The following is a 25,646-nucleotide window of genomic DNA, read 5'->3' as shown; positions in this document are numbered from 1 at the left end:
TCAAAGTTCTACTTCACTGCTTTTTTGTTTGGATAGTATACAGACTAGCACGGCTTTCTCTCTGTTACTTTCTCTCTCCAGGGGCACCCTACAGCTGCCCCCCCACTGACCTGGCTTCTCCCACCCACAGAGCTACCGCAGCTTAGGGAGGCAGATGATTTGTGCATGAAGGGCAGCTTTCTCCCATCTGCCTGGAGCCTCAGCAGTGATTACAAAGAAGTAGGGGAGAACCTAGTGACGGATACCACGTTATCCAACAGGTATTGCTGGGTTTGCGTTCAGTGTCAGTAACTCCTCTCTGGGTGCTTCCATACAAGCCCCCTCCATCCAATGGGGTGTGCTAAGCAGGCATGTCGGAGGAGACGAATGAGGTGCTGTGATGCATATGTAGCACTTCATAAGCATAATGGCCACCTTGGGAACTTCAAAGCTGCTGACCTTGAGGCACTGACAGGCAGTGTAGCAGCAGGTGCTTCGAAGTACCTGCCGAACATCCAAGGTCCCTTACTCCCAACAGTAGGCTGCAGCAGCTAGCTCATCAGACCGAGATACAGAGATGTTCAATGTGGTATTCCAGTTCCACTTCCCCTCATCACAAGAGGGCCAATGGAATCCTCCAAATCCTCCAATCCCCCAAGTTCAAAATAACATATCTCCAAATATGCAAAATGTGTAAGTTATTTTGAGATCCACCTGCAGCCTTTCTCTCAGTTACAACCGCTCAGCCTTTCCGGGCCTTTCCTCTTCCTTGTTTGTTGCCAATCCCAAAATAGCCCCTACAGAGCAGAACGCAGCTGGCCGTATGACACCTACGTTAGGTGTGACTGGTGCAGAGTCCCTGTCAAAGTCCCACCTGAGACTGTCCATGCAGCAAGTGGCAGCCAAACCAGAGCACTATGCTTGGAGCCAGCCCCCGCGCCTCTCAGAGAAAGTTAATATCCAGCGGAGAAGACGACTGAACTGCACCAGAGGTGCTGTGGCTGCACCGGGGATGAAGACAGGTTCTCAGTGATCCCTATTTCTGGGTGTTACAAGGAGGGCAAAGAGGGCTTGGTGTAAGTGTTAGCCTGGTTGTCTTCCGAGCAGGTGGTCTGCGTTCAATGCCAGAGTTTCTTCCTTCCCTTCTGTTAACAGATCAGTTGGTACAGTGGAAGGAACAAGAAAGAGCATGTTGGTTTGTGGGGTCTGCTTTGCTGGTTTTCAGCTTTCCAGTGCTGGCAGAGGAGGAAAGTGGGCCAGGCTGGTGGGTGGCTGAGCCAGGGGACAGACCACACCAGTGGGAAATGGTGGCATGACAACGACTTGCATTTACTCCAGCTAACTAAGTGCAGTGCCAGGTTTGTGGTGGCTGCTGGTGGAGGGGAGATAGTGGAGATTAGGAGGGGCCCCTCTCTCAGGAAAACAGTGGCTGGCTGAGTGGCAGGAGATTGCAGGAGGGTTTCAGCCACAGCCTCCCTCAGAGCAGCTGAGCTAAACACAGCAAACAATTCCCCTTTGGCTGGGTCCGTGGGGAGGGCTTTGAACCAGTGGGGGACATGGCCCAATTTCCAGACGGTTCCTCTGAAGGTGAGATACTCTTTGTGAAGCTCCAGAGGGCCTCATTCATTCAGCGTGAGGAAAAGTCCCACACTCAGGTGTCCCTGTGGATAAAAAAGGCCCAGTCCTTGAACAGACAGAGATTTACAGCCAACACTCACTGTACCAGGAGGTCCCACTGAAATTTCAACTCAGATTACACAGTTAAGAATTCTGAGTGTTGCCCATTACACCAGGCAACCTGCAACTTAACCCTTTTCTGGACAGTCTTGGGAGGCCGGTACCATGTACTCCTTGGCTAGCCAGACTGTCATGTGCACATTCCTTCCGAGAAAGGTCAAGTTGCTTCCACAAATGTCTCACAATTTTCCACTGGTAAACAGCAAAGTGATGGAGCACTTGGCTGCAGCTGAAGAGGTCCCAAAAGCTCCTTTTCACAGGGTTTCCTGAAAAGAAATATCTTTTCATCTCCCTTTCCAGTATGTGGGGGGTTACACTAGATGTTTGAACTGGATTTAAACATTTAACATTTTCCTCTGCAAATGTACCAGCCCAAAATGGGGGAAGACTGTTTTGGAATGACAACAGCAGAAAGGGATCTAGGGGAAATAGTGGACCAAAATCTAAATATGAGCCAACAGTGTGATGCTGTTCCAAAAAAAGCAAACATGATTGTGGGATGCATTCACAGGTCTGTTGTGAACAAGACACAAGAAGTCATTCTTCTGCTCTACTGTGCGCTGAATCAGCCTCAGCTGGAGTATTGTGTCCGGTTCTGGGCACTTCACTTCAAGAAAGATGTGGAGAAATCAGAGAGGGTCCAGAAAAGAGACACAAGAATGATTAAAGGTCTAGAGAAAATCATGAATGGTGTGGAGAAGGTGAATATTGAAAAGTTATTTTCTTGTTCCCATAATATAAGAACTAGAGGACACCAAATGTAATTAATGGGTAGTAGGTTCAAAACTAATAAAAGAAAATTTTTCTTCACAGAGTGCACAGTTAACCTGTGGAACTCCTTGCTGGAGGAGGCTGTGAAGGCCAGCACTCTAACAGAATTTAAAAAACAGCTTGATACATTTTTGGAGGTTAGGTCCATAAATGGCTGTTAGCCAATCGTAAAGTGTGGTGCCCCTAGCCTTTAGTCAAAGGCTGGAGACAGATGGCAGGAGACAAATCGCTTGATCATTGTCTTCAGTTCACCTCCTTTGGGGCACCTGGCCCTGGCCATTGTTGGCAGGCAGGATACTGGGCTGGATGGACCTTTGGTCTGACCCAGTATGGCCGTTCTTATGTTCTTAGAATGTGACCTATGAAGACAGGCTGAAAGAACTGGGCTTGTTTAGTTTGGAAAAGAGAAGACTGAGGGGGAATTTGAAAGCGGTTTTCAGATATCGGAAGGCGTGTCACAAGGAGGAGGGAGAAAACTTGTTCTTTTTGGCCTCTGAGGATAGAACAAGAGACAATGGACTTAAACTGCAGGAAGGAAGGTCTAGGTTGGACATTAGGAAAAAGTTCCCAACTGTCAGGGTGGTCAAACAGTGGAATAAATTACCAAGGGAGGGTTGTGGAATCTCTACCTCTGGAGATATTTAAGAACAGGTTACAGAAGCGTCTATCAGGGATGGTCTAGACAGTATTTGGTCCTGCCATGAGCGCAGCAGCCTGGACTCGCTGGCCTCTCGAGCTCCCTTCCAGTCAAAGTATTTGATGATTCAGAGCCAACCAGGTGAAAAAGAAATGCTCCAGGTGAGGTTTGAACTCACAACCTCAGCATGTCTAGGGCAGTACTGCTCTATAAGTACTGTGCGCTAACCCATTGCGCCACTGGAGCTGTGTTTTTGAAAGGACCAATGTGCCTTACGGGTCAGGTCATATTTCAGCAGCAGGACCTGTTTGGACAGGTCACAGCCCCTCACCTCCATCGCATCCATGTTGCCAAATGCCACTATGGCCTTGGGACCCAGTGGGGGAGTCACAGAGCAGAATCTGTCTGGGGGGCCAGTGTGGGGCAGATCACAAACCCTCTCCCAGGCTGTGACATGGCATCAGGATCCTTCCCCCTCTTTACACTGGGGCAGCAGCTTGGGGCCCATCCCCACTTACCCCCGCTCAGCCCCCTTGGCTGCCTCTCCTCCAACTCCAGCTTGTGCTTCTGCTATTCCACACAGCTGCTGTGCATAAGGCACTAAAAGGGCTCCTCCGCTGAGAGGAATAAGGGGATTTAGAAAGGAGTTGGGTCCTTTCGAAAAGGACCCCCGTGTAGCCGTGCCGAGCCACGTGCTTCCGAAAGCAGCGCTTTTGAAGTGTTGCAGCTGGAAGCGTCCTAATGCTAATGAAGTGCTGAATATTCAACTCAGCACTTCATCAGTAATCTTCAAAATGGCCATCTGCATGGGCATTTCAAAGTTGTGGCCAAGTGTGGCCACAGCCCAAGTGGATGGGAGAGCTGTCCCCCACTCACATGAAACCAGCCTCCCTGAGTGAAGGCAGCTCTGTGAGTGGGAGAAGCCAGGTCAGTCGGGGGAAGCTGTGGTGTGCACCTGGGGAGAGAAAGTTTAATAAAGCCCCATTTGTAAAACCCCTGAGGGCTGGGACAGAAAAGGGAACTTGGGGAACAAAGGTTTGTCCAAAGGGGCCGGAAGATCAGTGGCACAAGCAAGAGTGAAATGTGGGGGTAGGTCAGGGTCACAAACAGCTTATGTTATTTCTTATGATCCAGGCACACGGACAGTACAGACAGAATGCACAGCACTGGGGCAAGTGAGGTGGGAGGAGGGTAGATTGGTGGAGTCTGATCTGCACACGGCAGAGGGGACAGGAAGTGAAAGGGGGTTTTTCGTTCCTCTCATCCTCAATGTCCTCTCGGCGGCAAATCCAGCTTCCCTCAGGCATAATGTCTGTGCTGGGGAACGGGAAGGGGTTGTTGTGGGCAGTCCGTCAGAGTGGGTCGGCCCCACAAAAGCTCATCACTTGATAAATTAGGTTGGTTGTCTTTAAAGTGCTCCAGGATTGCTCTTTGGCTGATGACACAGACTAATACAGGTACCTGCATGTCAGGACCCACCAGTGAAACAAGGGGGGGCACCCAGGCTTAACTGGGTAACGCACCTGCTTTGTAAACAAGAGATCCTGGGTTCAACTCCCAGTGGTGCCTTGTTGCACATCATGAGCAATGTTTTCCTTCATGTGTCTGGGGAACCACAGAGCCTTCCCTTGGCAATCGCAATCATTGGCGGAGAAGGCAAAGGTGGATGGGAGAGGAGCATTGGGAAGAATCCAGTCACAGACAAGAGTTCAGTCAAAGGCAGGTGTAAGAGGTGTTGGGAAGGTGGCTCCTCTGGATGCAAGAACAGAGGCTGATCCTCCCAGCCCTGTGGTTCTCTGGGGCTGTCTGCAGGTGGGGCAGGGCAGGAGAGGGAGAGTTACTCTCCTCTCACATCCCTTTGTTTGTCACTGACAAAACGCAAACAAGTTAGGAGAAAAGTCCCAGAGAGGCTCTGTGGCTCCCCTGGTCATGGACCTCCCAGGTAAGTGGAGATTAGGAAAGCAGCATCCAGTGGTGCCTGGACAAATCTTTCTGGCTGCCTCTCACCTGCTTTGCAGCACCTCTGGGCTGTGCTGGTGCATGCAGAGAGCTGAAGGAGGTGGCTGCCATCATTCTGGAGGAAGAAGTAACAGACACTGACAGGTGGACAGCTGAGGTGGCTGCAGAGTGGGTGTGGGCAGCATGGGAGGAACCCCAAAGCCCTTTGTCACTTTCCCACCTTGCGGTTGTGCCCTGGGATTGCTGTTTAGTCTCAGCCTGTGGCCAGAACGATGCCATGCGAGAGGGAGGGAGCCACACACCTGTCTGTGTTACTTGTGGTACCCGAGTAGGAGAAAGGGAAAGATGTTCAGTCCTGCCCCACACCACTCACACAGGGGATGGGAACTATGGTGGGAGTGGCAATAGCCTCAAGGGGCTCATAAAGAGCCAAAGGTGGTAACTTGACCCTGTCACTGTCTAACATGAATCAGGGTAAACAGGGCTGCCAGGCTGGTCCAGGGTTGGTCTGAGACTGCCCAGAACCCAGCAAGGGTTTCCTACAAATTTCCTACACCTCATTAGCATAAGGTCACGTGATTTGGAGTCCAGAAGATGCTCTCCCAGACTCCTGAACATCATGTAGAAGCTGGGCCCCTGAAAATTTTTGAGAAGAAGGGGCCTCTGGAAGGGCCCCCTGGGCCACGCTTCTACATGGCATTTTGGAGTCCGGAAGAATGGTCTTCTGGACTCCAAATCATGTGATGTAATACTATTGACGCACAGGGAATTTGTATCCGTACCTCATAGCATCTTTCTCTCCATGTATTAGCATGGCAGTTCTGAAGGAAGTGACCTGTGTAGAAACCGCCTATGAGTCACCCTTTCTAGTAACTCAGGAACATTTGGGGGAAAAAAGCCCCAAGTTTAACCCAAACTGAAATGTTTCAAGGATTCCCAATTTTTCTACCATACTTCAGAACAAGCAATTGCTGTTAAAATTAACAGATATTACAAACGTAGAGGTATTTGTCGAGTGAACCCTATGCTTGCAATAGATTTATTTCAAAATATGAAAGAAGCATCTTTTAAAAAAAAAACACTTTGATATTTGCATAGGGTCCTCATTCCAGACAAGGTCACATTGCCATTAAGGATTGCTGTGCATGATGATTTACTGTTAAATACTCTAAGAAGTCCTACAAGGCTCTGGTTCCCACTGAAAAACAGAAAACAGAATGTATTTTAAACCAAGAGGGGCTAAAACCCCAAAAGCAGCTCAGTTACGGACACAACATTTTTAGGACTGTTAAGTGTCGTGATTTACTTTATAATCCTATAAGAAGGTCAGACAGGGCTCTAATTTCCAATGAAACAGGAAATAAATGGACTTTAAGCCAAAATGAAAAAAATAGCCCAAAGAAAAAAGCCCAGTTGTGCAGGCATCTTAACTACCCCCATACCCCACTCCCCTTCCCTTCAGAAAAGGAGAACAATGGGGGTGGGTGGGTTAATCAACCTGATAATTACAGACTTTTTTTGAACAAAGAGTTAAAATGGTATAAAAACTTCAGGGTTGTGGAGCCAGTTCTCTTCTCAAGAAAAACTCTCTTGAGCTGAGGTGCTGTTGGATCTCAAGACCAGGTCTGTGGCTTGTTTTTAAATAGTCTTTTAACTCTCTCTGAACTCCCCTTATATAGTGACACAATAGGGTCATAGAAACATAGAATCTTCTCTTTTTTAAGTCATCCCATCTCAGCCTAGCAATGTGTATGCCCAGAACAGAATCCATGGTTGAAGAAAACATAGCTCTCTGCAAAACCACACATTCATCTTCAATGGTCCTGGACCTTTTCCTTCAACAAGGAGTACGGCCGAGAGCACCCGAGGACCTCTAGATGCTTCCTCATTCGGGGTCTCTTCTTCAAAGGCTCTTCCTGGGGTTGTTTTGTCTTTGTAACTCTTGGCCTTTACAAATGAGTGGCCCTGCCTACTTCTTGCCCCTCACCAAAAGCTTGGGCACCATCCGGTCACACAATGATCCTGGGGCCAAGTGACTCGGGTGTGGAAAGAGACTCTTGTGGCAAAAGAGTCAAATCCCATCTCCTTCCTTGCCATCAGTATCCTGCCGTCCCCTGCGGTCACTGGGTGAACCCAGGAAGTGAGGCAGAAATGGGGCAAAAGAGGAACTCAAGCTGAAGGAAGCTGCCAACATTCCTCCTGCCTCTCAAGGACACTTGCGATCACAGCAATAGCTGAGAAAAACATCTCCAATTTGAGGTGATGGCCTGAAAACCTCCCAAACAGCTGCTGAAGTAGCTCAGTTGGGAGAGCATTAGACTGAAGATCTAAAGGTCCTTGGTTCAATCCCAAGCTTCAGCAGAGCTTTTCCAAACTTTGGCCAGAGAGCAATTAGTGACTGCGTGGGGCCTTGCTGCTGGCAAATGCTCCTGGAAAGGATATTGTTGGCACTATTGGGACACCAAGGCGCTAGCATGCTCTGCCTTTCTTCTCTTGCTCTTCCTGAGCAAGGGGAGGAATAAAGACCCCATTGTGCCCATTATGATCCAGGCAACTTCACAGATCTTGCTGAGTGTTCCCAAAAGTCCACTGCTCAACCCGATGAGTGAGTGAAAGGCAGCTCTTAGGCCCTCTCACCACCACTTTCTCCAGGTTGGCCCATCCAGGTGTCATGGCAAATGCCACACAGGTGGATGGCATTGCAGGGGAGGGTCAGAGGAACACAGCTGAGATTCTGTGGTGCACTGGTAATCACAAAACTTTGCAAGCTGAAATCAGCAAAAAACACAGTATGTCATTTGTGTCCTGGCCTGTTTTCCTGCTTCTATGGCTGGCCTGGAACCGGGCATTCCCTGCCCCTGTGAGTGCCAGCAATCAGACAGCCTGCGGTACCTTTCAATGAGACATGGGAACACTTTTGTAATTAGTTAAACAAAAAACATCCACCAACAGTAGTTGTCCCCTTTGCTGCACTTTGGTGCCTGTTTGCTGTTGATTTCTTCTCTTTGAGGCAATAAGAAGCAGCCAACTCAGAAGTTGCTGAGCTCACCCATCTTCCTTGAGATGTGAGATTGCCTCTCCACACTTGAGACACCCTTTGAGGTGGTGGGCCGAGAAGCCTTTAAGGACGCTCTTTTCTTGGTTTACAGCTTTAAGCTGCTGGATGAGGAAAGAGTGAAGAAGTGAGTTAACTCACGAAAGCTCATGCTCTAAACTTTTCTGTTAGTCTATAAGGTGCCACAGGACCCTTCGTTGCTCTACAGGCAAGTGGGTGGCTGAAAAAGGGAAGGAGGTCTGACAAACAGGAAATGGTGGAGTGACAACAAAGTCCACAACCCCTTGCATATTTTTCCAGCCAACTAAGTGCAGCACCAGATTTGTGCTTGGTCCACAGGGAGGGATTTGAAGCAGTAGGGAACATAGGCCATTTTCTGGGACGTTCCCCTAAAGGTAAAATACTGTTGATGGAGCTCCAGAGGGCCTCACTCATCCACTAGGAAGAAAAAGCTCCAACTCAGGTGTACCTGTGGAGAAGAAAGGCCCTGGAGAGACAGAGATTTAGAGCAAACCCCACAGATTTGAAATCAGATTGCAGAATGCAGAGCTCTGAACACTGCCATTACGCCATGGGACCTGCAGATAAACAATTTCTGGGCACCTGTGACTCTTTGGAGGTTGGCACCCTGCTTACCTTGGCTATTGATACTGGCATACATGCATTCCTTCTGAGAAAGGTAGAGTTGCTGTGATGGGGTTCAGGGGTCCCCATGCACTGCACCCTGGCCGTAGGCAGGAGCGACTCTCACTCAGCAGGTAGAATAGGAAGTTTATTAGGTGACAGAGGCCCAGTTTCTCACAGAAGAGTCAGTGCAGCAATCAGAGACAGTCATTCCATCCCGTCCTGGGGAGAGGAGCCCGAGGGGTGCCCCTCTGAGGTGCAGCTTCCCCCTTGCCCGGCTGGCTGCCTTCCATCTCCCTCTCCCCTTCAGCTTCTAACTGCCCCCTCCGATTGAAACCCAGCTTGGCTCCTTCCTCCTCTTTGTTCAGGGCAGAGGTGTTACCTGCCAGCCTAGGTTATAGCCCCAGGGTCATCCTTAGCTGCTGGGAGCTGCTCTGCTTGTCTCACACACATCCAGCCTGAGTCTCACACATGCACTCCTCCCACGCCATCACAGTTGCCTCCACAGCAAAACCAAACTTTCACCATTTGCCGCTGGTAAAGAGTACAGCTTCGTGGTGGAGCATTTGACTGCAGCTGAAAAAGTCCCAGGTGCTCCTTCACAGATGGTTGTCTTAAGGGAAATAGATCTTCATCTCCAGTCCATTTGGGGTTTTCCCTGGATGTTTGAAATACATTTAAACACTTGCCATCTTCCTTTGCAAATGTACCAGCACTAAGCAAACCTATCCTCCAGCTGAGATCAGTTCCCAGCCTGCAAAGCTCAGGGTTCTGTTCCCATTGAACACACAAGGGTACTGTACATCACAGATATGCAGGGCTCTGCTCACAGTGGCCTGTACTGGGCAGGAGAACCAGGCCCAAAGCCGGGGGGCTCAGGAATCTAACACACAAAGGCCACTTGGTTCAGACTGAGCTCACAGCACTTTGGCTTCATCACGCTCGTCCAGCAGCATCAGGGCCCACCGCAGGCACAGGAAGAAGCCTGTGTCTCTGACCAAGAAACATTCAACTGGCAGGGGCAGAGCTGCTGGAAGCCCCAGAAAAGAACCCAGCCCAGGACCAGGCAAAGCCCTCCCACAGTGGGGGCTGCAGAAAGGGCCAACACATCTCAGAAAAGTCACTGACAGTTCCCAGCTGCAGAGCCCCATGCATTGGCCCAAAGCCCCCAAAGAAAGACATGAGTGAGCCACGCGAACACCAACCCCACAGCCAGGGGTTAGAAACTTGTTTCATGGCTCCTTCCCCACTCTAGGAAGAGAAATGCAGAAGTGGGGCCCAGCAAAAGTACCTCCAAGACCTTATCTACCAGGTTTTGGTATAAACTTCCCTCCAAAAATTCTAAAAACCTTAGACTTTGGGGATAAAATTCGCTGCCACCAGCCAAGTAATAATAAGGAAACCGGGCAGAGACGACGTGGGAAATCTCAGCCCCAAAAGTAAGAACCAGGACACAAACATTAACCAATACCAGGTTAATAAAAAGAAAAAGGAAGAACTTTCATTATTACAACAATATTTGTGTTGCAAGCCTCATGACGAGATGGAAGAGTCACAAAGTAAAACACATGGGGAGTCTCCACCATGGGCCTAGAACTTAGTTACAAGGAGAGTAAAAGAACCTTTCTAAAAAGTGCACAGACATCAGACCCCACTTCCCAAACCATAGAGCAATGAAGCCGAACGGATCTATCTAAACTTTACCCGACTCACAGAAGATTGGAGGGTCTGTTCTTGGAGGGAGATATTCTGTGTCTCTCTCCCTCATGGCTGGAAAGAAGAAGGAAAAAGACAGAGAAGAGAAGAGGGAGGAGCCAAAATTCAATTCTTACCTCCATTCCTATAGGCCAACCCAACCTGGCTCAGGAGGTTAATCCTTTTACTCCCAGGCTGCTGGCTAACCCTCATGATCGTGACAACTTGCCTTGAGAATGAAAGGATGAGAGGTCCCTGGAGTGACTTCTGCCCCAAAAGGCTCATTTATGAGTTAACCCTGGGACTCCCAGAGAGGCCAGAGTCTGGAGGATGAGGGGTTTCTTACCTGGAACAGCAGCCTGACATGTTTCCTGCTGCTCAGATTGGCCATGAAAAAGATCGAAGATCAAGAACTGAACACTCAGAGCCACAAAACACATTCAGAGACCGGAACAAATTCCAATCCTCGGAATGAATGAAACCAAAAGGTAACTGTGCCAGGGTATCCGCCCACCATTGCTCTGGCTGTACCTGCAGGAAAAGGCAGGGAGGAGAGATTCATTGCTAGCAGGAGCATATAGAGCTATAAGTCAGAGATGGAAGCTGGTAACACAGAGGCTCCTGGGGAAGGGCAGTCACTTTGCGGAACACCAGCTGGGAAACACGGGCCTGTGTGAACGTTGGCAAAAAAAGACATGTCAATGACACGACCGGAGCTGAACTGAGATCTTTGGGAGCTGGGTGGAAGAAGTGTCTGGGAAATCCCAAAGCAGTAGTGCTGTGACATGGAGCCTCCCATCAGGAGCAGGTGCTTCCACCCTGGTGTGTGAGGGTTGCGACCTGGCACTAAGGGATGTGACCTTGAGAGAGATTAAAGATCTCAGGATGTGGAAGTTGGTGTTAAGCAGAAGTGCGTTGCATCTAATGGTGGGCAGTATGGAGTCCCCAGAGATGTAGCACAGGGAAACTGGGACATTGCAGAAAAGGAAGTCGAGGGTAACCACTCTGCTTTGTGGCAAACACCAGACACCAACCTCTCGACATAGTTTAGAAGGCCAGACCGCTTTCCATTGCACCACACATCTCTGGCACACAGAGGCTAGGGACACCCAACATATGAGCTCCCCTCTCTCACTCTCCTGGCTCAGAACCATCCATGTCCCTCTCCCTTTATGTACTGGGACAGAGTTGTGCCCTTCACTCCACAGTGACACACCTCTGGGCCCCAGAATTCAAGGAAACAATTCCAGAACTATGAGAAAGATCCCTGCAGGGCAGAACATTTTGAAGAGAGACACAGACGGACAGTCAGACAGACAGAGAGACAGACAGATTAATTGGGTTCTTTTTTATGTACCTCTTTTGTTCCAGAGCCTTCGGGTGTGTTCACCCAAGGGGCTGCCGGGGGCAGGACATGAGCCCTGCAGAGCAGGGGTGGGTGTGGCAGTGACATCACATGGGCCTTTTGCAGAGCAGTCGCTGATCGGTTAAAGGAGGTGGGGAAGTGGTGACCTCACAGACAGTGCAGAACAATGGCCAGGTGGGACAGGCTGCAGGACAGGGGCCTTCTCAGAGTCCCCCCCAGGGCTTTGCTGCAGGGAGTCTTTTTCTTGAGAGCTCTGCCCTGGAGGCTGGGGAGAGAATTCAGGGTGAGGAAGATGAGCGTGAGGAGAAGCCTCTTTGACGTGTTCTCCTTCCCCACCACTAACTGCGCTGGATGGCAGACGTCCCTGTGGGGAAGGTCGAGTCTGATCCAGCTGGTACTGGGCATATTGAAGGCAGGAAAACAACAGCTTAAGGTTCTGCAATCCCCAATGGAACCGCACAGTAAATGAATCAGGATTCTCCTTCCAGCTCCCTTGGCCCAGAGCTGGAAAGCGCAACAGTCTGTGAGCCACTAATGCCTTTTTCTCTGGCGCAGGGCTACCAGGCCATCTGCCACAGAAAAGTCTCTTGCAATGTGCAGTGCAGCTGTAGATGAAAAAGAGACCTGTTCTACCGACTGCACTGGCTCAGCGCTGAGGTCAATTTTGTCAGCCTTAATTTGTTGTGTCGATATTGTGGGAGGTGTAGGAAGTGTTGGGGAGAGCTGCAGCACCAGTGAGTGGCAAGATCAAGATTTCCAAATACCGCGTCTACACACAGGAAGCCTATTTCAGATGCAGCCATTGGACACGCTATGGTTGATTTCAAAATAGGCTCCAGTCCCTGTCTTAGCAGCCCCTGTTCCCAAGAGCTGCTCTTACTCGTACAAGGAGGTTTACGCCTTTCAAAATAAGCCAACCCCGATTTATTTCTGAATTATTTCAAAGCAGCGGTTGCCTTGTGCAGATGCTGGGATAGTTATTTTGAAATAGCTTTGCTGTGCAGAACCCCCTTATGAACCCACGGCTGTGACAGGCAGAGCAGGAGCTGCTCAGAAGACACCCAGCACTGCAAGTCAGGTTGTCACTCACCAGCACCCCAGGGACAGGGGATCTGGAATGGTAACTGAGTGAGGGGAATACAGGGCAGAGCCTCCCCCCACCCAGCAAAGCATCTGCATCCTGCCACCTCCTCTCAGCAGGACTCTGGCCTGCTCCCTACAAGCCACTCAACGCCTTTCCTTGATCTTTGGCCCTTGCTGTCTCGAGCAGTCAAGCAAAGGGGAACAGACCAGCACCCTGAAGCTGTCTCCGAGGTAGCAAAGGGCTCAGTGTTAACCAAACAAGCCAGCCAACCCACAGAGGACCAGGATTCTCCGAGGTGCTTTCAGAAAGGAGCAACTGGCAGTTGCAAGGACAGTATTACCCCTGCAGTGAGATCGCTGTCCCTCCCCCACAGCTCAGCATCCCACCTGCGCATTCCCAAACCCCCTCCCCCCACCATCCTGAGCCCCAACCTGGCTCCACCCCCCACCCCCCGCCCCACACTGTGTCTCCCATTCCCCACTGCCCTGAGCCCTGGCTAGGAATTCCCTCAGACCCTGCTGCCCTTCACCCGCTGTCCTAGGCCCCTGCCGGGTGTTGCCTCAGACCCTGCCTATCCCCTACTCCCACTGCCCTTAGAACGACAATAACAAGGCCCATGTTCCCTGGCAGAGGGGTAACACCATCACCACCTGCTGCAACGTGCTTCCAACGGAGGCACCCCAGTCTGCTGCCTGCTCCTGAGCTCAGCTGCTCCCAGCTCACCCACAGCACAGGGCCTTAGACCAGCAGCTGCCCTGTCTGCTCTCCTACCCACAGACACAGAGCCCACAGGAGCAGACCCCACAGCTGTCACCCCAACCCCAGAACCTCTGCGTATGCAGCACTCAGCCTGCCCACCAAAATGATTCACCTGCAACTCGTTCCTACCTGCTCCCAGGGTATCTCCGCATGAGGTAAATGGCTCACTTGTGCATCACCACTTTCTCTCAGCCGAGGCAGTCCATGGCCACGGCCTCCTCTTTCAAATCCAGCCTCCACATCAAACGTGTGTCTGTTCCCACCAGGTGGGAGAGGAGAAATTCAAAGGGCTCTCATGAGCCCTTGCACACAGCTCAGCACAGGGACCTATAGATCCCCCCCTGTCCATTGAGAGCTTTCTGGGGGGTACCTGTGAAGGAGGCACTGCTCTCACATTACCTTGGAAGAAAAGTGTGGAGAATAAAGTTGTCCTTGGAGAATGTGGGTATCGATCCCACTACTTCTTGCATGCAAAGCAAGCGCTCTACCATTTGAGCTAATTCCCCTGGCTGTAGGCAAGGCTTATGCCGCAGCCCCCTCACTGTTGAGTCCGTATGTCCCTGCAGCTCCCCAGCTCCTTTCCTAAGACGACACTTGTAAGACACGTTCCTACCAGCTGGCTTCCTGAGCTGTTCAGACAGTGCTGCTAATAATGCCAAAATGACAGTTTCCAGCTCTAGGTGAGCCCTTGGGGCATCTTGACTAAGTGGCCTGGCTGCTCTAGACAGGGAGGTTCCTGTGGCTTTGCAGTGCCTGGTGTCCTCTGCACAGGTTCTACTGGCTGTGTCAACTCCCTGGACTCAGCTTCATTCAGATCCATGGACAGGTGAGATACATATAACGGGTGACTCTGTAGCGTGCGGTGCTTTGGCAGATGCTTCATTTCTGAGAGCAGCTGCAGTGGAGAGTTAGTGGTCTGTGGGAGGAGGGGTTTCCACTGGGGCATATTTTTAACCTTTTACTGAATAGCCAAGTCTGTGATTTATTTCCCAAGCCATTTTCAGAGTGTCCCATCTGGGTGTGTTTAACAGCTGGAGCTGTTAGAATGGGTGATTAAACAGAGGTTCTGAAATGGGGCGTTAATATTCTTTTTAGAATGACATCATATGAAATAATCATCAGACTCATTGCTCCCTGTCAGTTATCAGCTGCTTAAATCTGATTGTCTTCTCTACCTATAAGCTGTTCCAAATATGTATTTACAACAAAGATTTTTATTTGTACCCATGAGGCAAATCTACACGACACCAGCATTGGTGTCACCCATGAAAAATTCATTCCGCCCCAAAGGAAATTCCACCAGCCCGAGGATGGGCAATGTGTGAGGGAACACGGATGTGGCCTTGGTTCTCTGGTGGCTGACAAAGGAAGGGATGAGGGCTGCAGAGGTTGAGCCTCATTGGCTGCTGCCCTCCCACAATGGCCAGACCACTGGATGGAAGCAGTACAGAAGCTGTTATTCTAGATAGTTCTGCAGAAACCTTTTCTCCGTGCCCTGGAAGTGAATGGGGGGAGGAAGGTGAGGAATCTTCCATGTTACACCACTGAGGGGACAATGCTACTCCTTTTGCCTGACACCTCTCAGATATTCATGTGATTTTTCTGGCCAAGGTTGGGAAACTTATTTATTCAGCCTAGTGCACTCCCCTGTGGGACCAAGAGCCCCCAGAGTGCAGGTGGGCTCCTCCACTTTGGTCTTCATTCCAACTCCTCTCTTGTGGAACCTATCTGCTAAGAAGTGAGTCCAAAAGGCCTTCTGAGCCACGCTCAGAGAGGAGGAGGTGGCGGTAAGAGTCTTGTTTCAGCCAGCTGGCAGTTTACTCTGCTGCTCTACAAGCCTGCAACAAATTTTTGCAATTGGGGTCAGTAATTTGATGGCTCTCACCATTTGACTGTCAACATTTTCTCCCTTTCTTATTTCTGAAGAAAGCTTTCGAATTTAGATTGTGCGGTATTGGCACAGTCTGCCCTTTTGGGTAAGAAGCTGAGAGGGAAGGCTGCTTCCAGTAATAAAGAAACTCACACAAAGGTAGTCAGTAGCAGACTCTTAACAGCACCATTCTTGGGTGCGCTTGAATCACCATCTTTCCAGTTAACAGCCACAGGACCACCACATGGCTGCAAAGCCACTCACCAGCAGAATACTTGCCCTCTGCCAGCATCAGTGCAGGATACTCACTAGACTGCATGCTGGGTAAAGCCTTCACAGCTGAGTGGTGTGGTGTAGCAGAAGTGTGCTGTGCCCAGAACCCAGTGCTCAAGGGATGAAAATGGTTCTCTGCGAGCTGTAGAGACTTCGAAGATACCAGCCTGCCCCACTTCTGCTGCAAGTCTGCGTCAAAAACTTTGTGACTGGGGTCTGCAATTTGATTGTTTTGGCAATTTTACCCTCCACCTCGTCTTTCTTCTTATTAATAAAGGCAAAAGGATTGGCCCAGTGGGCTCTTTTCGGAAAGATCTTCTGGGTACCTTGACCTGGGGCTGTGGCAGGTCCTTTGGAACTGGAAGAACCTGGGTGGATTTGGTGAGATTGGTTTACATCTGTGTAAGGAGGATATGGGCTGTGGCACAAGGGAAGCTGGGTGTGCAAGAAAACTGCTTGGGTCACTTCTTGCTGGCCAGGCTGGCAACAGATGTGCTCTTTGTGACTGATTTGGTGCCATGTGGGGAGAACACCCAGTCCTGGGATGGAAGTAGCCCTGTGTAGCAAAGGGGTGTTGCACCCCCATCCCCAGAAGAAGGGGACGCCTGCTGGAGGCCTCAGTGGGTGAGCCCAGAACACCTGTGCCCAGCCCCACAGAGACTGACACAGGAGACAGGACATGCTCATGGCAGGACCCAGGGCTCACTAAAAGGGTGGCCTCTACGCCAAGCAGAGGAGCCTGGCTGAGGTCCTGGAATCAGGACACAAAGACCATACACCCAGGTGGCTGATTGGCCAGAAGGGCCCACCTGCTGCTTTGACATGACCCCAGAGGTGGAGATGACCCTCCTGCTTACCTGCTACTCAGAGGTCCTGGACTGACCTGAGCTCTCTGCCCCTCTATGAAGTGACTCCAGGGAAGGTCCTGATCTGCTGGCTGCCAGCTACCTGTGCATCCCAGACCGACCCAGGGGTCCAGGACCGGCCTGAGCCTACAGCTCTGCTGTCACTGCACTAGCCCAATGACGTAGGCATGCCCGACTTTCCAGACCTGATGGCGGCGACTTACCCAGATGACAAAGAACTGCCCAACCTCCCAGATAACACGGCGTGGGACCTTGAGACAAGGGAGTTGGAGGTCGGAAGTAGCCGGGGGAACGCCCCATCAGAGCCCATGTCGATGTGTTTTGGGGGATCCCCGCTGACCAGAGCTGGCGTGCCTGTGCCCCCTCCCCATCTCCTTTGCCTCTCCCAACCCAGAGTGCCTTGGTGGTGTGCTTGGTGCTGGACCCTGCTTCAGGGAAAACCCACTGGTATACTGTTTGAACCGCTCCGCCCTGCCCCTGGCCCAGGGCTCTTATATTGTTTGGACTTCCCCGTCCTCTGAACAAGCTGCTGAGGCTGATTAAATGCCGCCCAGCCCTGCCCCAGGCCCAGGGCTTCTCCACACACTGGGTGTGCAGAGGCTGAGTCTGACTAAGGGACTGCCCTAGGGCTGGGGCTTCTATCTTGACTGCCCACCTGCAGCCCTGTTAAATGGGACTGGGTCCCATGGAGACTGCTGTCTGCCCAGAACCAGGCAGTGCCTTGGTTTGGAGAGGTCTTGTGGCTTGCTCCACCCCAGAGGGGGTGCACATGCCTGACCCAACCTCTACACCCAGTTTGAAGCAATTTGCCCTGGTTTGGCTCTCTCAGCTGTGCCCAGAGTATCCTCCTGTCTTCCAGACACATGAAGAGAGAGAGAGATCCAGTGTATGGAGAGGTTCCTGGCCACCCTATCCCAGTGACCCCTGCCTGCCTTGGGGACAGGGGCTTCTCGGCCCAGGTTAGGGAGTGTCGGCTGGGATGTCTCGGCACAGCGAATTCAACACACTGCGTGAGTCCAGGAAAGGTGGTACCATTGCACGTGGGCTCTCCCTGGGCCCTCTTCTCTGCAACAGTGAGGTCCTGGGTGTCCTCCTCACCCCGGCTGCCACCCTCAGCCACCCCCTCCCAGACAGCCACCCACCCAAAGCTCCTCCTTCACAGGCCAGCTCTGGGCTTTGGCTGTGCGGGGAGGAACCAATGGTCACATGGCAGCTCCAGCCAGGCGCAGCCAGTGTCTCCCAGGACAGGACAGAGCAGGCCCGGCTCAGGCAGTGCTGCTGCGTTAGCTCAGTGGGTTTATTGAGGACACAAGCACAGCTGACAGCAGGGTCACTGGAACAGCCTGGCCCAGAGCTCCTGGTGCAGGGCTGGGAGCGTCTCACCAGGGAAGAACTTCCCCTTCCCAGTTCCCAAAGGCCCCATTGTCCTTCTCGCAGAGCGTGGAGAGCACGTGCAGCATCCCTCGGACACTCGCCTCCACCGTCAGTAGAGCCTGCGGGGGGAAAGCAGAGTTAGCGGGGAGCCTGCCCTGGGACTGACTCAGGACACCAGGGGCCCACAGGCAGGGTCCAGCTGGCATTCCCTTGAACTGTCCCACACCTGAGTGGCATGAATTTTCTTATGTGTGTCGAGGTGAGGGGGTGCAACACGCAGCTGACGTGTGACTCCTCCCCTTCACCCTGGTGCACATAACACAATTCATGTGGTGGGAGTGCGGCCAAGGGGTCTGAGTGGGGGATGGGCTCTGGGCTGGGACAGAGGGTTGGGGTACAGAAGTGTGAGGGCTCTGGCTGGGAGTTTGGGCTTTAGGGAGGTGCCAGACATCAGAGATTCGGGCTGCCGGAAGGGAGCTCTGGGTGTGGAAGGATCTCAGGACTGTGGGTGGGTGTGAGGATGGGGGTCCAGGCTCTGAGGTGGGGTGCTGGAGTGGGTTTAGGCTTTGGGTTGGGAGTGGGGTGTAGAAGGGATCCAGGGTCCTGGCTGGGAGTTTGGTTTTTGGGTACATGAGGACACTGGATGGAGATCACAAATATGACCCCCATGGAAATACCTGCGAGCTGGTGCGCATGACGACCAGCTCCCCCTCTCCAGCTCCTCACAGCAGCAGCTCTGCTCACCTTCACTCTGGGATGCCAGCAGCTTGAGGAACCAAGCAAGCGGCAGCAGGAGGTTGGAAGCCCAGGGCACAGCACTGAATCCCTGAGGGCATGTGAGTGGCACACGATCCCTCCGTGCAGGGCGGAGGTGGAGGGTAGGACGGGTTCCAGCACGGCCATTACACCCAACAATGAACATCTGTTCCTAACACTTGCGTACCACTGGCCTCTCCCAGTGAGGCACCTTCCTGGATGAAGCTGGAACTCCCCATGTCTGTCTGCACCCAGCCAGGATGGACAGCAACACTCAGGATCCCATCTCCACCATGCACTAAGGCCTGGCACTTGGTGAGCATGTTGAGAGCAGCCTGCGGGTGAGAAGCCATGAGCAGAGACAGCAGAATGTGGGGGAGGGAATGAGCCCTCTACGAAATGACCCACCCTCCCACAGGTGTACAAGCGTCTGAGAGCAGCGTTCCTTTTAATTTCATCTTTCCATGTGCAGAATAAATTGAACGTACACCAAGGCATGTGCGTGTGGGCACCACCAGTAAACACACACCCTGCCAGCTGCGGGTGCTCTGTTTATCAGCTGGGCTGCATTTGAATTTCTTCTGGATGGCCCCCCAAGCACTCAGCTTCTAGAAAACACTTGTTAAAAGAAAACAATAGTGTGAGCTGCAATCTCTCAAGAAGGGCAGCAAGCCGCAGAGGTAGCTGCACTTTGACGAGCCATTGATGCTGAGAGGCTTCCAGTGGGCTGTGACAAGTGAACACACCTGAGAGCCGTGCTGAGGCAATTCTTGGTTATGCAGGATCTGGGTAGGTCGGGGAAAGTGGAAATGTGACATTGATTCTCCTTTGGATTCCGTTTTACTAGGCCCCCTTGATTTGAACTGGGGATGGTCTCGAAGTGGGGTATGTCCAACCCTAGGAGGGGTAAAATTAACAGCTCTGCCCTGGCCCTTCCCTGTGCCAAGACTGGCTAGACTGGGGCTGAGCCATCCCTGGCCCATCTCTGCATGGGGAGTTCTCTGCCAGGATATGGGCACTGTGCCTTGAGGGAGGAGCCACTGCAATCATGATCCATATTCCACTGCTCTCAGTAGTGCTGTGTGTACAGGATGGAGAAAGTGCATGAAAGGCTGGAAGAGCGTGTGCTTGGAGGTCAGGATTTTCCTGTAGAATTCTATGGCTTGTTAATTTTGGCACCAAAGCGGAGGGCAAAACTCTGCACAGCTAAGGATGTAGATGTGCGGTTGTCGAGGTAGTGAGAATCAGTCAGGTGCCTGTACCCAGCCCTGCTACAGCTGGAGAGGTTCCTACACTGTTAGAAGACGCAAGGTCGAGTTCTCCACAAGGGGTCTCTTACACAATGCAAGGCAGCACTTTCCCTTGCATGACCTTATTTCCATTTGCTGCATGCAGGACACATGGTAAAATTACTCAGGTTTGAGCAAGCTCACGAGCAATCCAGCAGACCGCAGGCTGCAGGGTCCCACGCCTGCCCCAGATTTCTGTCAGGGTTCCCATCAGAATGTGCCCAGCAGCAATTTTTGTAATTTGTGTGGGAGGAAATGACGGGAGCTGCTTCAGGCCACAGCATATGGGGTGGGTTGGAGGGATGACTTGGCCTATGTCTTTGCAGAGCTTTTCATAGAATCATAGAAACATAGAACACTAGGACCGGAAGGGGCCTCGAGAGGCCATCGAGTCCAGTTCCCTGCCCCGACGGCAGGACCGACCACTATCTACACCATCCCTGATAGACATCTATATAATCTGTTCTTAAATATCTCCAGCGAGGGAGATTCCACAACCTCCCTTGGCAACTTATTCCAGTACTTGACCACCCTGACAGTTAGGAACTTTTTCCTAATGTCCAACCTAAACTTCCCTTGCTGCAGCTTAAGTCCATTGCCTCTTGTTCTCTCCTCAGAGGCCAAGAAGAACAAGTTTTCTCCCTCCTCCTTATGACATCCTCTAAGATATCTGAAAACCGCTATCATGTCCCCCCTCAATCTTCTTTTTTCCAAGCTAAACAAGCCCAATTCTTTCAGCCTTTCTTCAAAAGTCATGTTCTCCAGACCTTTCATCATTCTAGTTGCTCTTCTCTGGACCTTCTCTAATTGCTCCACATCTTTCTTGAATTGGGGTGCCCAGAACTGGACACAATATTCCAGCTGAGGTCTAACCAGCACAGAGTAGAGCGGTAGAATGACCTTGGAAAGGTAAAGTTAAGTGTAGGATTTACCAGAGCACTGGAGGTTTATTGAAACTTGATTCTGTGGAAAGCCTAGTGCTCCCTTTTCTAGAAGGGCTTGTTGGTCTAGGGGTATGATTCTCCCTTTGGGTGGGAGAGGTCCTGGGTTCAAATCCCAGACAAGCCCTTTTTCTACCATTGTCTAATAGCTGATCCAGATGGTTTTGGGGCTCATGTCCTCTTTCATGATTTCTCATGCCTTGTTCACAACACACCTGCTAATGCATCCCAGAATCATGTTTGCTTTTTTTTGCAGCTCACCTTGGGCAGGAAGTTACAACAACATCAGTTTCATTGGAAAATGTGGGTATCGATCCCACAACCCTTTATATGCGAAGGAAGTGCTTTACCATTTGAGGGAATTCCCCTCTGGAAAAAAAAGTGTTCTGCCCCAGCCACCTCATTGCTGACTCCTTATGTCCCTCTCACTCCCCTGGCTCCTTTCCTAAGATGATCCTTGTTAGCCCAGTTCCTACCAGCTGGCTGGCTGAGCTGTTCAGACAGTGCTGCTAATAATGCCAAGGAGATGGTTTCAAGCTCTATGTGGCACCTTGGGCCATCTTGACGAAGTGGCCTGGCTACTGTGGACAGGGAGGTTCCATCACGCACAGGGAGCTGTGCAGTGCCAGCCTTGTGGGAGGGCTGTGTGGGGATCCCTGCCTGCATCACAATGCCACTGCCTGGGGCTGCTGGTGCCTGGCAGCCTGGCTTTGCAGTGCCTAGTGTCCTCTGAACAGGTTCCACTGGCTGTGTCACCTCCCTGGGCTCAGAGTTTCACTGATCTACATGGGCAGGTGATATACATGCAACATGGGTGGCTCTGTGAGCTGCAGAGGTCTGTAACATGTGGTGCTTTGGCAGATGCTTCATTTCTGAGAGCAGCTGCAGAGGAGATCATGGACAGTCAGTGTCTGTTGGAGGAGGGGTTCACATTGGGGCTCTGGGGCATATTTTTATGCTTTTCATTACTGGCCATGTGAGTGATTTATTTCTAGAGCTGTTTTTGGAGTGCCCGATCTGGGTGTGTTTACTAGCCAGAGCTGTTAGAAAGCACCACCAGCACCCCCAGGCAGTGGCATTGTGATGCAGGCAGGGATTCCCATAGAGCCCTCCCACAAGGCTGGACATGCACAACTCCCTGTGCATGATGGAACCTCCCCATCCAGAGCAGCCAGGCCACTTAGTCAAGATGCCCCAAAGGCTCACCTGGAGCTTGAAACCGTCACGATGACGTTATTATCACCAATGTTGAAACCGCTCAGCCAGCTGGTTGGAACTGGTTTTACAAGTGTCATCTTAGGAAAGGAGTCAGGGGAGCCGCAGGGACATATGGACTCAACAATGAGGTGGCTGGGGCAGAACATTACCTTGCCAAGAGGGGAATTAGCTCAAATGGTAGAGCGCTTGCTTAGCATGCAAGAGGTAGTGGGATTGATACCCACATTCTCCAGTGCAGGCCTTTCCCCCAAGGCAACAGGAAACCACTTCCTTCTTCTTGGCTGCTCCCCAGGAAGCTCTCCATTTGGAGGTGTCTGTGCTCAGCTGTGTGCAAGGGCACAAAAGAGCACTTGGAACATCTTCTCTCCCCCCTGCTTTGGGGATTCTGAGATTCTGGGGAGGGGTAGCAAGCTAGTTCCAGAGGCCCCAGGGACCCTGCAGCTGCTTCTTGCTCCTTTCTGAAAGGGCCCTTGTGAGCTGTCACTGTGCAGGCTGGCTAGCTCAGTTGGTGTGAGTATGATTCTCCTAACACTAAGAGTGGTGTCCCAGTAAGAGGGAGGGCCAGAGCTGACAAGGTCTATTCTGTCTGGGTGGAAATGGCCCATGATCAGTAGTTTGGATCAAAAGAGGAAAAAGTAAGTCAGATCACACAGGGGGATGTGGCCCATTGTCAGAGTCTAATGTGGAGCTGTTAACACCCAGGGCAGAGAAGCTGCTTTTGGAAGGAGCCAGCTACTCCCAGTCTCTGTTTAATCCTTGGTTGATGGAGTTAAATTTGCAAATAAATTGCAGCTCAGAGATTTCTCTCTCGATTTGATGGCATGTATTATATTAGGAGATGTGCAGGTAAAGGAGCCCCTGATGGTATGGTTGCTGTTAGGTCCTGTGAGGATATTCGTGGTGTAGATATGCGAGAAGAACTGGCAGCAAGGTTTGTTGCAGGGCTTGGTTCCCTATTTAGTGTAACTATGTTGTGATCTTTAGTTGGTGGTGAGGAGTTGTTTTAGGTTGGCAGTCTGTCTGTTGGCGAGGACAGGCCTGCCTCTCAAGGGCGGTGAGAGTGAAGAGTCATTGTCCAGGATGGTTTGCAGATCATGGATGATGCGTTGGAGAGGTCTAAAGTAGTGGCTGTTAGTGAGATGGCCAGTGGTGTTCTCTTGTTTTCCTTGTGAGACCACTTGCAGCAGGTGGCTTCTGGGTACCCGTCTGGCTCTGTCAATCTGTTTCCTCACTTCCTTCAGTGGATATTTTAGTTTGAGGAAAGCTTGGTAAAGGTCTTGTAGATGTTTGTCTCTGATGGAGCAGAGCAAATATGGTTGTTCCTTAGTGCCTTGCTGTATACAATGGATCATGTAGTCTCCTCTGGATGGAATCTGGAGGCGTATAGATAAGCAAAGAGGTCTCTGGGTTTTCCGTATAGGGTGATATTTAAGTGACCATCGCTTATCTGCACAGTTGCAGTAGTGTGCAGGAAGTGGATCACTTTTGTGGACTGGTCCAGACTAAGGTTGATGGTGGGGTAGAAAATTGAAATTCTGGTGGAATTCTTCAAGAGCCTCCTTCCCAATCAATGAAGCAGTTGCAGATGTTCTTTCAGCGAGCTTTCTCTATTATTAATCTTAGCGTCTATATTTGCTGTATGGTCCTTTTATCTTTCCCAAATCCCACCTGCTCGCCTGTTAGATGTTCTTTTATTTTTTTATCTCAATCTCTCTATCAGTATCATCAGCAGTAGCTTGCCGAGATGACTTGTTAGGTCAAACCTTCTGTGCACTGCCTTTCTTGTGTATTGTCACTAGCACTGTTGTTGTCCATTCCTCAGTGGACTTTCCTTCCTTCCCTGCAATCTTATATAGTCGGTGTATTTCCTGACACGTACTTTCTCTGCTGTATTTGATCATCTCTCGCATGATCTTATTTCTCGAGCATTTGTTTTTCTATAGTCGTACCACTACTCTTTCAAATTCTTTCCTTGAAATATCAGATAAAGCTCTGCTATGGGCCCACACCTGACTCCCTGCCAGCCCCAACACTTGGGGCTGCCCAGCTTTGATGGTGCTTGGATCTTATAAGGCACCGGAGGAAGCTCAACTTGTGCTGGGTGGAGTCACACTCACCAGGCAGAGCTGTGAATGACTGAGCCCAGCAGCACCAGCTGAATCTCCCTCCAGGCAGGAGGAAGTGTGAGGAAGGCTTTGGCAAGGAGAAGTCAAGTGCAGCTGGGGATTGTGTGGCGGGGGTTGGTTGGTTTTGTTTTTGTCTAAAACTCTGATATGTGATGTTTGCCTTGCCTCCAAAGATGAGTTTTGCAAGGCCGAGTGTTGCTCAGGGAGCAAGAAGGCTTGAGTTGAACTCCCTGATGCTCCCGCCACAGAGTGTGTTTGCTGCTCTCCCTGACTTTGTGTTCCCTACGTTTCTCTTACCATCATATGCCAACAATGCCCAGATGCTTTGTGTATTGGACAGACTTCTAATTCCCTTCAACAAAGGGTTAATGGGCACAAAAGAGGCATCAAAACACTCCAGATCCACAAACCAGTTTGTCAACATTTTAATGGACTGACCATTCTATTAATGACTTAAGAGTATGCATGTTACTGAAAAAACAAATTTCCCACCACTATTCAAAGGGAAATAGCTGAGCTGTCATTTCTACTCAAATTCGGCACATTGACCCATTGTTTGAACTGGGATGGGAATTTTCTGATTCACTAAAGGGGCTTATTTGCATACTTGTCTTAATCTAATTCTTGACCTCCCACCACCCCAGGCTTCCACCCCTCTGCTCTGTGCTTTGCTCACCTTGATCATTTTTTTCTGAATTGTCCTCCTTGATTACTGTTTTAGGTTCTCTGTGCCTTTAATATCGAGTCTGTTCTGGTATGGCTATGGTCTGCAGAAGTGGGTCTGTCCCATCAAAGTTTGCCTCCTAAATTGTTTTCCTTGTCCTTAAAGCGCTACTTGACTGATTTTTGTTTTGACAGAGTGGTTTGTGACCTCTTCCAAGTGGGAAGTTGGTTTCTTCCTTCAGGACTGTGAAGAGAGCTTGGAAATGACCTTGGAAAGGTGAAGTTAGGTGCAGTACTTCTCAGAGCACTGGCTGTGTGTTCCAGGCTGGTTCTGGAGTATGCCCAGTGCCTCCATTCTGATGGTGGCATGTTGCTCAAGGGGTGGGAGAGCTCCGGGGCTCAAGTCCCAGACTAGCCCTTCTTCTGCCTTTCTCTGATATCTTACCCAGACATTTGGGGGGACTGATGTCTCTTTGCATGTTTTCCCTCTGTTCATTTGCTCAGTATGATGAAGCAGCCTTTTGCTACTGGATGGCTCAGCTCAGGCATTAGCTCTGCTAAGATGTTGTCCTCCCAGCGTTTATGTCCCTCCTTGTCACTAGGG

The 25,646-nt window shown here is 50.8% G+C and overlaps 5 non-coding genes across 5 annotated transcripts; 3 read left to right on the top strand and 2 right to left on the bottom strand.

Annotated features, from left to right (window-relative positions):
- Positions 1-3,277: 3,277 nt before the first annotated feature.
- TRNAI-UAU (transfer RNA isoleucine (anticodon UAU)) lies at positions 3,278-3,370 on the bottom strand. The gene is given in 2 exon segments: positions 3,278-3,313; positions 3,333-3,370. It is a non-coding gene; the product is annotated as a tRNA-Ile (tRNA).
- A 4,001-nt stretch (positions 3,371-7,371) lies between these two features.
- TRNAF-GAA (transfer RNA phenylalanine (anticodon GAA)) lies at positions 7,372-7,444 on the top strand. Its single transcript has one exon. It is a non-coding gene; the product is annotated as a tRNA-Phe (tRNA).
- A 6,655-nt stretch (positions 7,445-14,099) lies between these two features.
- On the bottom strand, positions 14,100-14,172 carry TRNAA-UGC (transfer RNA alanine (anticodon UGC)). Its single transcript has one exon. It is a non-coding gene; the product is annotated as a tRNA-Ala (tRNA).
- Positions 14,173-21,090: 6,918 nt separating this feature from the next.
- On the top strand, positions 21,091-21,162 carry TRNAP-UGG (transfer RNA proline (anticodon UGG)). Its single transcript has one exon. It is a non-coding gene; the product is annotated as a tRNA-Pro (tRNA).
- A 1,250-nt stretch (positions 21,163-22,412) lies between these two features.
- TRNAA-AGC (transfer RNA alanine (anticodon AGC)) lies at positions 22,413-22,485 on the top strand. Its single transcript has one exon. It is a non-coding gene; the product is annotated as a tRNA-Ala (tRNA).
- Positions 22,486-25,646: the final 3,161 nt, after the last annotated feature.

The sequence above is a fragment of the Carettochelys insculpta genome, chromosome 33, assembly GCF_033958435.1.
Source record: "Carettochelys insculpta isolate YL-2023 chromosome 33, ASM3395843v1, whole genome shotgun sequence".
Lineage (NCBI taxonomy): Eukaryota > Metazoa > Chordata > Testudines > Carettochelyidae > Carettochelys > Carettochelys insculpta.
The sequence above is the reverse complement of the archived record's forward strand: the minus strand, read 5'-3'. Positions and strand labels throughout refer to the sequence as shown.